General features: G+C 38.8%; 1 protein-coding gene across 1 annotated transcript in view; it reads right to left on the reverse strand.

Moving 5' to 3' along the window:
- The window catches only part of rabgap1l (RAB GTPase activating protein 1-like), a 258,076-nt gene that overhangs the window by 132,692 nt on the left and 106,721 nt on the right, over positions 1-18,663 (reverse strand). The gene's annotated exons all lie outside the window — the stretch shown is intronic.

Consider the following 18,663-nt stretch of genomic DNA (forward strand, 5'->3'; position numbering starts at 1 on the left):
AATTCCCAGATCCTTGTGTGGAGCTCAGGGAACTACAAGGATCTGGTGAGAGTCAGAGGTTAGAGTATTGCATTGTATTGCATTATTTCCAGTTTTCTGATGTAATCGCACACAGCATGTGTATATATATATATATATATATATATATATATATATATATATATATATATATATATACGTGTGTGTGTGTGTATACAGTATATATACTAGGGCTGTCAAAGTTCAAAGTTAACGCGCTAATAATACGTTAACTATAAATTTCAATAACGTCACTCATTATTTATCAGGCAATTAACACCCACACTTCCATTTTGACACCGTGCCGTAGCGGGGGAACTTGGCATGTAAGTCACTTGCTACTAATGAGCCACAAGCCAGCAGAAATGGACAGAAGAAAGGCTACCTTTTGGAATTATCAGGTTCAAAGCCATGGCAAGTTGTTCTCCCAGGAAAATTCTGAACTATCTGACCATTGATTGTTATGTTTACACCTGAAGGTATGTTTGCTTTGCAATAAGTGCACACATTCAAAGGGTACAACCTGCTCATTACAAAACCCAAAAGCTTTGATAACGTTTTTCACCCAGACTAAGTCTAAACAAACTGGCAATCAACTGCTTGCTCCTCCTTGATAAACAAGAAAACAGCACACTACATAGATCATAAATATACCAATTACCATATACATAATAATAATGTGAACAAAATGCAAATGCCAGTGCAGAACAGCGGCATTCATTTCCAATCAGCCTGAGGCATGTTTCCATGCGGAATGAAGAGCCTACAAGCTGGGTAACTTTGCTGATGTCTTTAAAACTGTGAAAATACATTCAATTCGGAAATAGTGATGAATAACAACATGGGTCGGCTCATGCAGTTGCCATCTCACAGACAACAAATGGTTACTGGGGACAACACAAATACAGGCAATACAGAAATCAAACAGACCAATAAATGACATTCATGGAACATTTGCTCCACTGAAGAGACATCAGTTCTGGGAGGAGCAATTTGCATCGCACACACCTGCCTCAGTCTGCTTCACCAGCAGTATCTTGCACTTGGACTATAAACCACATACAGGTACATCATAAAATATTCTGACGACGAAATTAATTCAATGCAATGTGTTCCGTAGTTTTCAGCCTTTTACTAATGTTTGCACATAGTTCACAAGTGCTTTGCTGGAACTTATCACAACAAAAATTTTGAAAAATTCAAAGAAATTGACATTGATCAGATTTTGAATTATCTCATGAAAAATACGGTAGGCTGGTGTTTCCCATACATTCATTTATTTGTGGCGGCCCACCACAAATACATTTGAATTGTGCCGGTTTCATTTGGCTTAACCCGTTCGCCCTTGTTCACAAACATTTTTATTGATGTATTTTGTCGTTAAAATGTTTTACAGCAGGTAGCGGTAACCCTGTTTAACGCCACTCATTTACACCTGCTTTGTAAGAACTTAGGACCTCATAGCAGGAGGGATCTGCATTGCAAATTCAGTGAAGTGTTTGCTATACTTAAAAAGTATTTAAAAAAGTATTAATAAAGCGACTCGTAACAAATCTACCAACTTTCTCTGCTCTTGTTGAAAACTTTTGGAGATTCTGACATAAATGCATGCATCAGTTTTCTAAACGAGCAGCCTTCCCTCACTCTAAGAACTCTCAGGCTGTGCTGTTTTGTTTGTGACATCTTTCTTTAATGACAAAACAGAAGTGATAGAATAAAGTTAACTGTTCAATATATTAACATATTTATTCAGTTTATAATGTTTGTATTCCGTTTTTGTCACTCCAACAACAGTATTTCGCGATCTTAGGGCATTCATTACAAATACATGCATGTGTCATGGGCAATTATGCAAATTTCCCCAACCCACCGACACAAATCCACAGTAGTACTGTGATAAACACTGTAGGCGACTAATAAATATTAGCTACATTATTATAAATTGGGCACATTCCATACGGCTCTTTAAGAAGAAGTCGATTCATTTATTTATTTATTTTTTAAATAAAAATGCCTTACCTTCATGGTTTGTTTGCAAATTTTCTAGACTTATGCAGATCCCAAATACACAAAAACAGGTATCAATCGGTAAGAAAACTGGTTGTGCATAGTAGGTCCACTTTATTGTTGGAGGCACAATAGGCACACATGCAAAGTAAAGCAGTTGAAATTCAATGGCAACTATCAGGTTGAGGTGGGCGGGGTTTCGGTGGGGGCGGGGGATTAGGGGTTAGCGGGCGGTGTATATTGTAGTGTCCCGGAAAAGTTAGTGCTGCAAGGGATTCTGAGTATTTGTTATGTTGTGTTTATGTTGTGTTACGGTGCGGATGTTCTACCGAAATGTGTTTTGTCATTCTTGTTTGGTGTGGGTTCACAGTGTGCTGCATATTTGTAACAGTGTTAAAGTTGTTTATACGGCCACCCTCAGTGTGACCTGTATGGCTGTTGACCAAGTATGCTTTGCCTTCACTTGTGTGAAAATCCGTAGATATTATGTGATTGGGCCAGCATGCAAAGGCAGTGCCTTTAGGGTTTATGGCACTCTGTACTTCTCCCTGCGACCATGTACCACTCCATACAGCAGCGTTTTAAAAAGTCATAAATTGTATTTTTTGAAACCGACACAGAATATGGATGATGACCTACACTGAATGTAGGAGCAAGATATCGTAAATGTGCAGTAAATAAGAATGTCTATGTGATGATGCTCTGAATAGTACATGCAAAATACCCATTTAAATAGGGTGGTCTGAACTACTTTACATATCCACATGCAGTCAGAACAAATCATATGCAACACGTCCACTAATAGTACATTAAATTTTAGACATTGCTCGCGCTGTTTAGCGCGTGGCATTTGGAGGTATATGGATCTTAGTAAATCAGGCCCATATTGACAACAGAGCAGCTGGTGGGCTGACTGACTATTACCAGTTATCACTCTCAAATCAGGGAATGGCTGTGTATCATCCTAATGTCCTTTCGCTGCCACTCGGTTGAGTCATACATGAACGTTTTGTGAGATGATCATTTTTTGAGAATGCCAACATCAACCACATCATCAAGGCTGGCAGCTGGGTTAGTAATAATAGAACATGCCAGTCTAACATTCGTAAAGACCTAGAAAAGCGTAATTATGAAGTTCTCCGTGTAAAGATATTGCCTTCTCTAGCTTAAAAACCTCTACAACTCAATGCATTCATGCATAAGTCATAGAATGCATAAATTATTGATTGACGAGAAACCACCTATTTGAAATTTATTTGCAAAATGTATTTATTTTTAATGAACATAGTACAAAACACACATTTTCATAGCACTCAGTGGAGCACAGACCTCTGCTAATGTTGAACTGTAGACAAAATAAATTAATGCGATAAAAGCATATCCATTAAGAAAAATCCAAACCCACCAAACACCAAGCACCTACATGCAGAAAGTGAGCTCCCTTTAAATCATGCTTTTTCAACTTTAAAGACGGTCCAGTGGTCTTTCTTGGTGAAAGCAGAAAGAGGAAGTAAGCACCCCATGTTCCAATTTGTGGATATAAAAGAGAATTCTTTACACTGTAGAGTGAAAGCCATTAATATTGGCTACTTGGAAGCCACTGTTAGTTTGGAGCACAGGAAATGTTTTCAGTAAGAAATATGAAAAAACCCTTCACTGAAAAGTACAAAAAAAAAACTTTAAAATACCCATGATGGTCACACACACACTAGGTGTGGCAAAATTCTCTGCATTTGACCCATCACCCTTGATCAGCCCCCTGTGGAACCAACTTTAAAACACAACTTCATGCACAAAAAAAGCTACTCTATTTGTCTTACTGTTTACCTCACTTTTTAATGGGGAATTGCTTGATTACTCTCAAAAGTATATTTTGAAAGAGACCGTGGCCAAGTATGCACAGTGTTTGTTTCTCTTAAGACACCAATTATGAATTCAATTTTTTCTGACTTATAAATGTTACAATGTTGAATAACCGTGTCAATTTTTTTTTTAAATGAAATCAAAAGTTTTGTGCATTTTGGGTTGAGCTTGCACGAAGTTTTGAATGTCTCGTTTTGCGAGGTTTTGCAGTCTGGCTACGTCGTGACATCACCGGCAGGTGGAAGCACGTATTTAGACATTACATGGGTCAATTTACGCTTTTCTTTTTTTTTTTTACATCTAAAACTGAATGCTGAATGGATTATTCTTGTATAGCGCTTTTATACCTTCAAGGTACTCAAAGCGCTTTGACACTATTTCCACATTCAACCATTCACACACACATTCACACACTGATGGCGGCAGCTGCCATGGAAGGCACTAACCAGGCCCCATCAGGAGAAAGGGAGAAGTGTATTTTGCTCAAGGACACAACGGACGTGACTAGGTTGGTAAAAGGTGGGGATTGAACCAGGAACCCTCAGGTGGCGTGCACGGCCACTCTCCCAACCGCGCCACACCGTCCCCAGACTTCTAGCGTGGCTAGAAGTTTAACCTTTGCCAGCATGTTTAGTTCCAGACCTGTATGTCAGCATCCAACAACTTATTTTTTTATAAATGGTTAATTTATATAGGCTGGTAAGGTAAGGTTCTGTACCTGACAAGTTTCAGCTGCCTTGCTTCTGCAGCCTTCATCAGAGTTGTCACGTGATGTTAGCGTGACGTCGCTAGCTTATAAAAATCAACCATTTGACCACCACTTATGTTGACAACCATTAATGTCCACGTGATGTCAGTCAGTTCAAAAGGAGGTCGAGCTAAACAGGCTCCACTGTATAAGAACTCTTCCTTATGGCTACATAACATGTAATGGTGGTAGTTTGGTCCAAATTACCAATATATTTAGTTTTACAGACCACCCTTTCCGATTATCTATGTAGAACGCGCCGTTTTGAGGGCAGTCTTATTTACATGCTGTATTCTTCCTACAGTCCCAGCCTGCCACATAGTAATAGGATAAAGAAGAATACTTATTGACTACAACTTTGCTGTATAAAAGTGGCAGACTTGCGCAAAGGTGTTTGGGTAAATTTCTATCATATATGGAGATATCTGCTGACGTGTCGAAGCAAAATACTTGGGTTGCAACGATTGATCGTAACATCGATTTATATTCCTAAATTTCAAGTATATCTATTTATGATTGGGAAGTTTTCCCTTCGAAAAAATACACTATTAATAGTTGTTTTTTCAGCAAATTATGTTTGCGCAACAAGTGTGCATTATCTGTGTGAATTGCAAGTTCTAGACTAGCAGTGCAGAAAGGCTAAAGAGACGTTGCAATCACATAAGTTGAATGATGCAGAGACGTTTTTTACTGGATGCTATCTTTGTACGTGTAAGTCATATGTAACTATTGATGCTTGTTAATATTGACAAATGTTCTTTTTTGGACTGAAATATTGTTCACTTAAGGACATATGTTGTGTATGTCTGGCTTGTGTGCGTTTGTGTGCTTGGCTGTTGTGTAGCTGCTTGCTCTTTTGGAAATGACTTGACTATAATTGAATAAAAGCCCAACCTTGTGTGTTTAAAAAAATATATAAATATTGGACTGCGATGAGGTGGCGACTTGTCCAGGGTGTTCCCCGCCTTCCACCCGAATGCAGCTGAGATAGGCTCCAGCGACCCCCCCACGACCCCATAAGGGACAAGCAGGAGAAAATGAATGGATGGATGCCAAAAGTATTTGGCCACCCCATGGAATTGGTCAAAATGTTTTGGTGTCCTGAAGCATTCAAAGTTGCTTATACTAGAACTAAGGGGCTAAGCCCAACTCCTGAAATACAACCCCACACTATATTTCCTCCTCCACCAAATTTCACACCCGGCACAAATGTAGTCCTGGCAACCTCCAAACCCAGACTGGTCCATCAGATTGCAAAATGGAAAAGCATGATTCATCAGTCCAAAGAAGGCATCTCCACAGCTCTAGAGTCCATTGGTGACGTGCTTTACACCACTTCATCCCATGCTTTGCATTGGACTTGGTGATGTATGGCTTAGATTCAGCTGATCAGCCATGGAAACCCATTCCATGAAGTTCTCTGTGTACTGTACGTGGGCTAATTAGGAGGTCACATGAAGTTTGGAGCTCTGTAGCAACTGTCTGTGCAGAAAGTCTTTGCACTATGCGCTTCATAATCCGTTGTGTCTACATATGCGAGAGCGCCAGAGTGAACGGGGTCACGCAGGAGTTTGGGTGTATGTGTGTGTTGAGTGTCTGAGCGTGAGTTGTGGCGAACAGCAGCTCTTGTATATGTGGGTTGTAACTCCCAGAGTTTGTTACCGCCCGTTAATAAAGCATCTGAGTGTTTATCTCCAATTGGGTCTCTCTTTCTCCACTGTGGGGCTTTACAATATCTTAAATTACAACACAAAAACCTTCAGCTTCAGCATGATTGCAAAAGCCACAACAACGACAAAAAGACAACACAATAATAAAGCCACAACACAACTTTAATCAAGAAAAGACACGACAGACACAGTGATAGCGGCGCAAGTTACGGCAACGCACCGACTTCCTGGACACAAGGAGAAGTCTTTAATAATTAAAGACTTCTCCTTGTGTCCAGGAATAATTAAGAAAAAAATAAATAGAAGAGATGGATCAAGGAGGCTACGGAAATTAGGGAGCGAGAGGCCAACACTATCAACAAGAATGAGGGGACATACAGTAGATGCTTTCGCACACTTGGGACATAGTCCGTCATCGGCAACACCAGGGCGGAGAGCAACATACAGATATTGCCAGATTGGGGAACTTTATTTAACAGGTAAATCTACTGTTACACTGTTGTTTACCGTAGTTTGATTAAAAATTGCATGGATTTTGAAAATGAGAACAGAAAAATTCCTCGTTATTCAAACTAAAGTGTTGGTTGCACTTAATTCAAATAGGATGTGAATGCATTGGCCGTTAATTGTTGTTTACAAGCTTGTTTGTATCCATAATTCATTTATACCTAATTCTCTTACAATAAATAACAGGAATATAGGAAAATTCTCTTGCAGTGTACAGTATTTATTTCAAAATAAAACTGGTTGATTTTTTTTTTTCCCTTAAAAGTTACTGAATCAATTTCAACTCACCAAAACATTTTGGATCGTATAGTAAAAAAAAATATTGTTGTTTTCATCATATCGGCAACCAGAAATTCTTAATCGAATCAAATTGTTCTTAAAACAAATCATTCCACCTCTTAAAAACATGTCACTAAAGTTGCAAATTTCAAACGACTCGGTTGGACCAAATTTTTAAGAAGGCAAAAGTGTTTTATAAATATCTCCCCAAAGCCTCTGTGGTTTGATTTCGAATTTTCATGACTTATGGAGATCTCAAAAACAGAAAAGTCAAGCTCTCAGCCACCGCTCCTGCTCACTGCTCCCCTCACTGCCCAGGGGGTGATCAAGGGTGATGGGTCAAACGCAGAGAATAATTTGCGCAATATTTAATAGTGATGCTCCAAAAATGTGGTTACCATGTTGTTAGCTTGTCTGCTGCGATGTGGACGTAACTTGAAGTACCAGTAGAGTGGGAAAACAAATTGCCTCTATATTGAAGGTATAATCATATATATCTGATTTATGAACCCAAAATACTTCCAAAGTGTGTGAATAAATAGATCTGATCAAAATAGTATCATTTTCACGGAGGATCCCGAGCCCTTTTGAGAGATAATGAGGATAATGACGATCAGATACAGTCGTAGTTCCGACCATAAACGATGCCAACTAGCGATCTGGCGGCGTTATACCCATGACCTGCAGGGCAGCGTCCGGGAAACCAAAGTCTTTAGGTTCCGGGGGAAGTATGGTTGCAAAACTGAAATTTAAAGGAATTGACAATGCGTAGAGACAAACATACTTTGTGAGAGCCAACGATGACTTTGGGAAAAGTATGATCCACAACCCTATATTTTTGAGCCCCAACAAAAAGAGGATGAGCAATAAGTTTTAGAAGCTGACTGCTACCCGAATTAAACTTAATTGTGACACTAAAATTCGCAGCGTTGCTAGGTGCTAAACATACAAACTAACCATATTAAAACATAATATTGGATGTTGACCAAGGAACTATTACATAATTCTGTTTAGATGAAGATTCAATCTCAATCCTCATAGAGGGTTAATAAAAGCGTCTTTTTTGTGTCTTTTTGCCACCTTGGTGATGTAAAAGTCGACCAGCCTGTTGGTCCATGGCTACATCTGTCTGCTAACAGGTGAGAGATGCATGTATTATCATTTAGAATTGACTTTTAGCAAGTTTAAGACGAAGCCAAAGCAGCCGCCAGCTTAGTGTCACACTCATATTTGGTAAATTTTCAGGCCACGACGTGTAAATTGAGTATTGTTTGCTGTTTCTGGATGTTTTTAGAGAGTATAATGACCGCAACAAAGGATCCTCGATCCGTTGACTGAATGGCTACCTATTTATTTATGCTAAGCATGTGTTCTTGTCTTACATTACAATTGTGAATGATAAACGACACATTTCTTAAAAATGTTTGCATATTTCCAGTATCTAATAACATGGTCCAAGTGCAGAAGCGTTACTCCAGAGACGTACAATCTCCGAAAATTACCGTTGGGTTTCGGAGCTGAATGTTCAAAATGGCTGACTGAATTTGTGAAATGTTGTGATGTTAAAACGATATTTTCACATACTTGTGGATACAATTGGATATGGTGTAATGGATACAATGAAACACAAATAAGCGCATCATTTTCCACTCTACTGGTACTTTAAAGCATCTCAGATATACCCGCGGACTGCCATCTACCAAATGTGCAAATATTAAGAGGAGTATAGCAGCTTTTAAGGAGAGAATGTCCTACTTGAGCAGCAGCACAAAGCAAGTGTGACGTCATGCTTGCTGCAGCTTGCTTTTCGTCTGGGACATTGAGGGACAAAAGTACAGCCTCGAAACACAAGTACATTCTATAATAACACCAGAAAATGCTAGATTTGTTGCTGGACATTTAAAAAAAAGAAAAAGTCAATAAAAGTCTTTAGACATTTGAAAAATTCCCAACAAAGTGTATGGAACAATAAGCAGCGACATTTAAAAATGGCAAAATGATATGATATAACATTACATGTTAATACTAATTGATTAAAAAAAAAGGATTTTTTAAATGTATAAATACATTTTTTGAGGCTTTTTAAAGAAATTGTTTCATAGCAAATTGTGCAAAACATAAGTTATTGTGACCACACCCCTAACCACGCCCCCACCGCCACAGGTATCTTGGGTACATTGTGATACTTTTGGAATGGGTGGGGCATGGTTTCATTTGCAATCTGGTAATGCCTCAAGAATCTAACATCTTGCAGGCGGACTCAAAATAACGGGTTATTAAAATTACTGTGGAACAAAATTTACACCAAAGCATATCCAATATGCTTGTCTAAACCACAAATAAGTGGTTTAAGTCAAGATTAAAATCATCAGAGATCCCCTTTAAATGTAAAGTTAAACAATAGACATTTATTTTACCCAACATTACAAATATCTATCGACAGTAGTTTGCCTGCAAGCTTGGAGTTGTGGCCAACGATACGGTCATCATTCATATGTCCGAAGTGGGCTACATCATAACCCCGGGTTTCTCAGGTGAGGTCAGCCAAACTACCTCCACATCAATGCACGGGTGTTAAATACGGGTGTGCAATAACTCTCCTAAAAACATGCCCCGACTCCATAGTTGTATCAGTCATCTTTCAAAACTGGTCTTTTGAGGCAGCACGATTGCAGCAGTTGACAGGGGAAACCTATAGACAGGCTGATAAGGATAGCAGCTATGTCCTGACTTCCCCTGCATTTAGTGCAGGTAGTGAAGGAGATGAGGGTAGTAGTAAGGCTATCATCGCTGATGGACAACTACAAAACATTGCAGGACACAAACACTCAGCAGCTCTTTCAGAGACTCCTTATACTCAAAAGGTGTGGGAGGGAGGTACCACAGGTCCTGTCTGCAGCTGCCAGACTCAAAACAAACACTACTTGAAATAATCTACGCAGCATTACAGAATTAATCACAAAATTATTTTAATGTTGTCTACTGAAACCCACTACTACTGACCACGCAGTCTGATAGTTTATATATCAATAATGAAATATTAACATTGCAACACAAGCCAATACGGCCTTTTTAGTTTACTAAATTGCAATTTTAAATTTCCCGCGAGTTTCTTGTTGAAAACATCGCAAAACGATGACGCGTACGCGTGACGTCACGGACTGTAAGAAAATAATAGCGCTGCACCAAACACGGCTAAAAGTCATCTCTGTTCATGGCGTAATTACACAGTATTTTGGACATCTGTGTGGCTGAATCTTTTGCAATTTGTTCATTTAATAATGGAGACTATAAAGAATAATGCTGTGGGTGGAAAGCGGTGGATTGCAGCTGTCTTTAGCACCGAGACACAGCCGGTGTTTCTTTGTTTGTTGTGAAGCGGAGCGGTCAAGCGAACATGTTTTCTCTACGTCAACCAGCACATTTTAGGATGGGGAAATTGTGATATATATATCTTACCGGAGACATCAATGGATTATTCGTCGTCCTGAAGCAGCTGTCATGTCAAAAAAGGCAGCTTTGAGCTTGGCTCCTCGGCTTCTCTCTGAGACACTGCGTGTTCACCGCAGCCATCCGACCTCGAGGTATGTCTTTACAATCTTTAAAATATCACTATTAAAACAATAAGCAGGTAAGGGATCTTCCAGAATTATCCTAGTAAATGTGTCTAAAAACATCTGTATCGCTCACAATGCAATCGCCGTTTTTCTTTTTTCAACTTTATCTATCTTTTTTTTTCTAGTCCTTCCCTATCAATATCCTCAGCCACAAATCTTTCATCCTCGCTCAAAGTAATGGGGAAATTGTCGTTTTCGCGGTCCGAATAGCTGTTTTTGTTGGAGGCTCCCATTATAAACAATGTGAGGATGTGAGGAGCCCTCACACGGGTGACGTCATTTTTATTAGCGACTAAAAGTTGCGAACTTTATCGTCGATGTTCTCAAAAATATGGCGATATCTCGAAATGATCAAGTATGACACATAGAATGGACCTGCTATCCCTGTTTGAATGAGAAAATCTCATTTCAGTAGGCCTTTAAAATTCTGTTTATTTCCAAGATAGTATTTAACTTCTCTTGTCAAGAATTACTGTTGCACATTGTTGGGCAGATAATTGTTATTTGCATTGTATATAATATTTACAGTTTAGAGTTTTTGTGTTTTCTATATCGAACCTTATCTGATCTTTCTCTGTTGTACTGTTAGTGAGTCAAGTGTGATTTTACAATTATATCCCCACAGCTTTACACAAAGACTAAAGTATGGTAACACCAAAGAAACAATACAATGTATGGACAAAATTTTGATTCAGGATTTATTTTTGCCTTATTCAATATCGACATTTATTGTTACTTTATGTTGCATGTACTTAAGTAGTTTCTAGCTAATTTTATGCAAATTGTATTTAACACCTAAAATGTGTTTGTCGTACTACACCAGTTATTCGTGTTTGAGTATCTGTTTTAGTTTTTTGGAATAATGTTACTAGTTACTTAAATTTAAGCATAATCTGTTTTTATTGAACCATCTTTTAAGTCTGCGTATTTCTATTGTAATAGTTCTCATTACTTTTAATCCTTCCTTATTTTCCTCTTTAGAAAATGTAGAAAGGTCTCCTGCAAATAGTATTTATTTTGGTGTGATTTTACAGATGCTGTTAATATATAGATTGAATAATTTTGGTCCTAGAACTAACCCTCGGGAAACACCGCATAATGATGTGTGATCTCCAATCTTGTTAAGTAGCTTTTCAATTAATTCCAAAAGACACCCTTAATGCCGTAACGTTACAATTTCTTGATTAGGATATTGTCATTGATTGTATCAAATGTTTTTGTGAGATACATACATACTGAAGCCACACAATGTGTGATTTATAGCGTTGTTATTTTATTCATACTTGATGCTATCGATGTTGAGAAGTTTTCTCTGTATCCATCTCTGAAAGTAATTAGTTTTTGTATATAAACATGTCTATTCAGTTGTTGAATAATTTTTCAATCATTTTGAATAATTATGGGAGTAATGACATAGTTATTTAATTTTCTGAATTGATGACTTTCTCCTGTCTTGTAAATCAGTGTTAATCAAGCTATTTTCATTTTGTCCGGGAATTTTCCAGTTTTGAATGATAAGTTACTTGATTCTGATATCTCCCTGATTACCTTTTTTCATAATTTTCATAACAATTACATCATAATCAGTAGATGTTTAAGAGTTACTTTTGTATACAATGGGCACGAGCTACTAATTGCTTATGTGTATTAAAACACATGCAAACTTGATAACACACACAAAGCTGATCTACTAACTTTGTGCGCAAATGATCGTTCCTCTTAAGTGAGGAAAATAAGGAGCACAATCCATTAAGCGGGTCTGTCTTCATGAATATGCAGAATATATGCTGATTCTCAGATCACCTACAATGCTGGGAGGAGAAAATGCAAACAAAAACATTTAGCACACGCAGTGCAGTCCATCAAGACAGAAATTGTTCTGGAGCCACTGCTCCGAGTCTATATATAGTATGTCTAAAAAGGACGTGCAAACTAGCAGTTGCGCAAAAATAGTTGTTAGAAAGAAGGTGATCATGCTGCAGTTCCGTTTTATGTACAAACCCCAAAACCAGTGAGTTTGGCACGTTGTGTAAATCGTAAATAAAAACAGAATACAATGATTTGCAAATCCTTTTCAACCCATATTCAATTAAATAGACTGCAAAAACAAGATACTTCACATTCAAACTGGTAAACTTATTTTTTGCAATTATTAACTCATTTGGAATTTGATGCCTGCAATATGTTTCAAAAGAGCTGGCACAAGTGGCAAAAAGACTGATTTGGAACATCCCACAGGTAAACAAGCGACTTGGTAGCAGGTGGGTGCCATGATTGGGTATAAAAGCAGCTTCCATGAAATGCTCAGTCATTCACAAACAAGGATGAGTCGAGGGTCACCACTTTGTGAACAAATGCGTGAGCAAATTGTCGAACGGTATAAAGAACATTTCTCAACGAGCTCTAGCAAGGAATTTAGGGATTCCACTATCTAAGGTCTGTAATAGCATCAAAAGGTTCAGACAATCATGAGAAATCACTGCATGTAACATTGAATGCCCGTGACCTTGGATCCCTCCGGCGGTACTACATCAAAAAGCGACATCAGTGTGTAAAGGATATCACCACATGGGCTCAGGAACACTTCAGAAAACCACTGTCAGTAACTACAGTTGGTCGCTACATCTGTAAGTGCATGTTAAAACACTACTGAACAGAGCGAAAGCCATTTATCAACAACACCCTCTAGTGGGCCCAAGCTCATCTAAGATGGACTGATGCAAAGTGAAAAAGTGTTCTGTGGTCTGACGAGTCCACATTTCAAATTGTTTTTGGAAACTGTGGACGTCGTGTCTTACGGAACAAAGAGGAAAAGAACCATTCAGATTGTTCTAGGGGCGAAGTTCAAAAGCCAGCATCTGTGATGTTATGGGGATGTTTGGGTAACTTACACATCTGTGAAGGCATCACTAATGCTGAAAGATACATACTGGTTTTGGAGCAACATATGTTGCCATTCAAGCAACGTTATCATAGACGCCCCTGCTTATTTCAGCAAGACAATGCCAAGCCACGTGTTACAACAGGGTGGCTTCATAGTAAAAGAGTGCAGGTACTAGACTGGCCTGCCTGTAGTTCAGACCTGTCTCCCATAGAAAATGTGTGGCGCATTATGAAGCCTAAAATACCACAACGGACACCCCGGACTGTTGAACAATTTAAGGTGTACATTAAGCAACAATGGGAAAAATTCCACCTGAAAAGATTCAAAAATTTGTCTCCTCAGTTCCCAAACGTTTACTGAGTGTTGTTAAAAGGAAAGGCCATGCAACACAGTGTAAAAAGGCCCCAGGGCCAACATTTTTGCAATGTGTTGCTGCCATTAAATTCTAAGGTAAAAAAAAAAAAAAAATTGAGTATCTCAGTTTGAACATGAAATATCTTGTCTTTGCAGTGTATTCAATTGAAAGGGATTTGCAAATCATTGTATTACGTTTTTATTTACGAATTACACAATTGTTTTATTTATAAAACAATCTGGCCTTTCGTTATACTTCTTTGAAACGAGCCGTTTGCAATTTGCCCCATTTGTGATGCTTTTCCAACATGTGACGTCAGCAGGTAACTCCATGTATGGTAAACTTTCCCCGGAGAACTTTATGCAAGTCAGTCATTATAGTCTGACTTTGTAGTCAAAAAATGTTTCTCTACCCTCTTGATGTGGTGCAGACGGACTTGTATATGCAATCTCTGCTTTTGCCATTTCTAATACAAAGTAGCGTATGGTTTGAATTTATATATGTCAGTAGAATCAATTTGGAAGCGATAAAAACTACGAGATGGCTTACGGGAAGAGTGGAGGCACGTAAATTAGACCTCCCAGAAAACGTTGCATACCAAAGAGCCGGTCAGAAAGCGGTTTGAAGATGGGTTGTAAAACATAATCTACCGTATTTCCTTGAATTGCCGTCGGGGCGCTAATTAATTTAAAACCTCTTCTCACTCCTGCGCTTACCAAAGGCATGCGGTAAAAGTGAGCATGCGCTAATTATTTTAAAACCTCTTCTCACTTCGGTACTTACCAAAGGTATGCAGCAAAAATCTGAGTGTGATGTAAGCTTGGACCTTAAATTCTACCGAATAGCTCTTAATCTTCTTCCCTTTATGTGATTTCAAATTACCGGTATTAAAATCAGCCTCCTACATTTTGAAAATGATGACAGGGGAAATGTCACAAGTTTGACCAGGCTGTAATACTAAGCATGCGCTAAATATTTTGGGAAGCGAGTTTGACCCGGCAGTAATTCAAGGCAGGCGCATACTATATGCCCTGCAGCAATTCAAGGAAATACGGTATACAATATTTTGATCAATGAACCACCATTCCATGTTATGTGTTTTAAATGCAGGAAAAATATATAAAATTGACCCCTTTAATGTCCAAATAAGAACATCCATCCGTAGTGACGTCATAATGTAGTCAGACCGAAACTCCGGCAAACAACGACATTCAAAACTGTGTTCAAGGACACGATAAACTGCATGGACCTTTGGCATTGTGTATCATGAGTATCCAACTTTGACAAGATTTATAAGTCAGAAAAGACAAAATTCCTCATACAGCCGTGGTCAAAAGTTTACATACACTTGTAAAGAACATAATGTCATGGCTGTCTTGAGTTTCCAATATTTTCTACAACTCTTTTTATTTTTTGTGATGGAGTGATTGGAGCACATACAGTACTTGTTGGTCACAAAAAACTTACATGAAGTTTGGTTCTTTTATGAATTTATTATGGGTCTACTGAAAATGTGACCAAATCTTCTGGGACATAAGTATACATACAGCAATGTTAATATTTGCTTACATGTCCCTTGGCAAGTTTCACTACAATAAGACGCTTGTGGTAGCCATCCACAAGTTTCTGGTTGAATGTTTGACCACTTCTCTTGACAAAATTGGTGCAGTTCAGGTAAATGTGTTGGTTTTCTGACATGGACTTGTTTCTTCAGCATTGTCCACACAATTAAGTCAGGACTTTGGGAAGGCCATTCTACAAACCCCATTTCCATTTGAGTTGGGAAATTGTTTTAGATGTAAATATAAACGGAATACAATGATTTGCAAATAACTGTCAACCCACATTCAGTTGAATATGCTACAAAGACAACCTATTTGATGTTCAAACTGACAAAACATTTTTTTTTTTTGCAAATAATCATTAACTTTAGAATTTGATGCCAGCTACATGTGACAAAAAAGTTGGGAATGGTGGCAATAAATACTGATAAAGTTGAGGAATGCTTATCAAACACGTATTTGGAACATCTCACAGGTGTGCAGGCTAACTGGGAACAGGTGGGTGCCATGATTGGATATAAAAACAGCTTCCCAAAAAATGCTCCGTCTTTCACAAGAAAGGATGGGGCGAGGTACACCCCTTTGTCCACAACTGCGTGAGCAAATAGTCAAACAGTTTAAGAACAACGTTTCTCAAAGTGCAATTGCAAAAAATTTAGGGATTTCAACACCTACGGTCCATAATATCATCAAAAGGTTCAGAGAATCTGGAGAAATCACTCCAAGCAAGCGGCATGGCCGGAAACCAACGTTGAATGACCGTGACCTTCGATCCCTCGGATGGCACAGTATCAGAAACCGTCATCAATTTCTAAAGGATATCCCCACTTGGGCTCAGGAACACTTCAATAAACCACTGTCACTAAATACAGTTTGTCGCTACATCTGTAAGTGCAGGTTAAAGCTCTACTATGCAAAGCGAAATCCATTTAACAACAAAACGCTGCCGGCTTCTCTGGGCCCAAGATCATCTAAGATAGACTGATGCAAAGTGGAAGACTGTTCTGTGGTCTGACGAGTCCACATTTCAAATTGTTTTTGGAAATATTCGACATTGTTTCATCCTGACCAAAGGGGAAGCGAACCATCCAGACTGTTATCGACGCAAAGTTTAAAATCCAACATATTTGATGGTATGAGGGTGCATTAGTGCCCAAGGTATGGGTAACTTACACATCTGTGAAGGCACCATTAATGCTGAAAGGTACATAGAGGTTTTGCAACAACATATGCTGCCATCTATGCGCCGTTTTTTTCATGGACGCCCCTGCTTATTTCAATAAGACAATGCCAAGCCACATTTAGCACGTGTTACAACAGCGTGGCTTCGTAAAAATAGGGTGCGGGTACTTTCCTGGCCCACCCGCAGTCCAGACCTGTCTCCCATCGAAAATGTGTGGCGCATTATGAAGCGTGAAATACGACAACGGAGACCCCGGACTGTTGAACGACTGAAGCTCTACATAAAACAAGCATGGGAAAGAATTCCACTTTCAAAGCTTCAACAATTAGTTTCCTCAGTTCCCAAACGTTTATTGAGTGTTGTTAAAAGAAAATGTGATGTATCACAGTGGTGAACATGCCCTTTCCCAACTACTTTGGCATGTGTTGCAGCCATGAAAATCTAAGTTTGTTATTTTTTGCAAAAAAAATATTAAGTTTATGAGTTTGAACATCAAATATCTTGTCTTTGTAGTGCATTCAATTGAATATGAGTTGAAAAGGATTTGCAAATCATTGTATTCCATTTATATTTACATCTAACACCATTTTCCAACTCCTATGGAAACGGGGTTTGTAAAACCTTAATTTTAGCCTGATTTAGCCATTCTTTTACCACTTTTGACGTGTGTTTGGGGTCATTGTCCTGTTAGAACGCCCAACTGTGCCCAGGACCCTACCTCCGGATGATGATTTTAGGTTGTCCTGAAGAATTTGGAGGTATTCCTCCTATTTCATTCTCACATTTACTCTCCGTAAAGCACCAGTTCCATTGGCAGCAAAACAGGCCCAGAGCATAATACTACCACCATGCTTGATGGCAGACATGGTGTTCCTGGGATTAAAGGCCTCACCTTTTCTCCTTTAAACATATTGCTGGGTATTGTGGCCATATAATAACACAGAACTTTCCTCCAGAAAGTCTTATCTTTGTCCATGTGATGTCAGATGCTAGACAACCTAAAATCATCAGCCCGGAGGTTGGGTCTTGGGCGCAGTTGGGTGTTCCAACAGTACAATGACCCCAAACACACACCAAAAGTGGTAAAGGAATGGCTAAATCAGGCTGGAATTCAGGTTTTATAATGGCCTTCCAAAAGTCCTGACTTAAACATGTGGACAATACTGAAGAAACAAGTCCATGTCAGAAAACCAACACATTTAGCTGAACTGTGGGGAGTTTGCTTGTTCTCCCCGTGACTGCGTGGGTTCCCTCAGGGTACTCCGGCTTCCTCCCACTTCCAAAGACATACACCTGGGAATATGTTGATTGGCAACACTAATTTGGCCCTAGTGTGTGAATGTGAGTGTGAATGTTGTCTGTCTATCTGTGTTGGCCCTGTGATGACGTTGCGACTTGTCCAATGGTGTACACCGCCTTCCGCCCAAATGCAGCTGAGATGGGCTCCAGCACCCCACGCGACCCCAAAAGGAACAAGCGGTAGAAAAATGGATGGATATATGCACCAATTTTGTCAAGAGGAGTGGTCAAAAATGAAACCAGAAGCTTGTGGATGGCTACCAAAACCACCCTATTGCAGTGAAACTTGCCAAGGGACATGTAACCAAATATTAACAATGCTGTATGTATACTTTTGACCCAGCAGATTTGGTCATATTTTGAGTCGACCAATAATGAATTCATAAAAGAACCAAACTTCATGAATATTTTTTTGACCAACAAGTATGTGCTCCAATCACTCTATCACAAAAAACTAAGAGTTGTAGAAATTATTGGAAACTCAAGACAGCCATGACATTATCTTCTTTACAAGTATATGTAAACTTTCAAACCACGACTGTAGGTACCCTTTAACTGATCCTAAAATTAACACATTAAAAAAGTAAAAAATTGCAGACAGAACAAGAGATCAAGGACCATCTCTTTGTATGATTTTTTTGTTCCTCATCTGCATGCTTCAAAAGATTAAC

The sequence above is a fragment of the Nerophis ophidion genome, linkage group LG22, assembly GCF_033978795.1.
Source record: "Nerophis ophidion isolate RoL-2023_Sa linkage group LG22, RoL_Noph_v1.0, whole genome shotgun sequence".
In the NCBI taxonomy this organism is placed as follows: domain Eukaryota; kingdom Metazoa; phylum Chordata; class Actinopteri; order Syngnathiformes; family Syngnathidae; genus Nerophis; species Nerophis ophidion.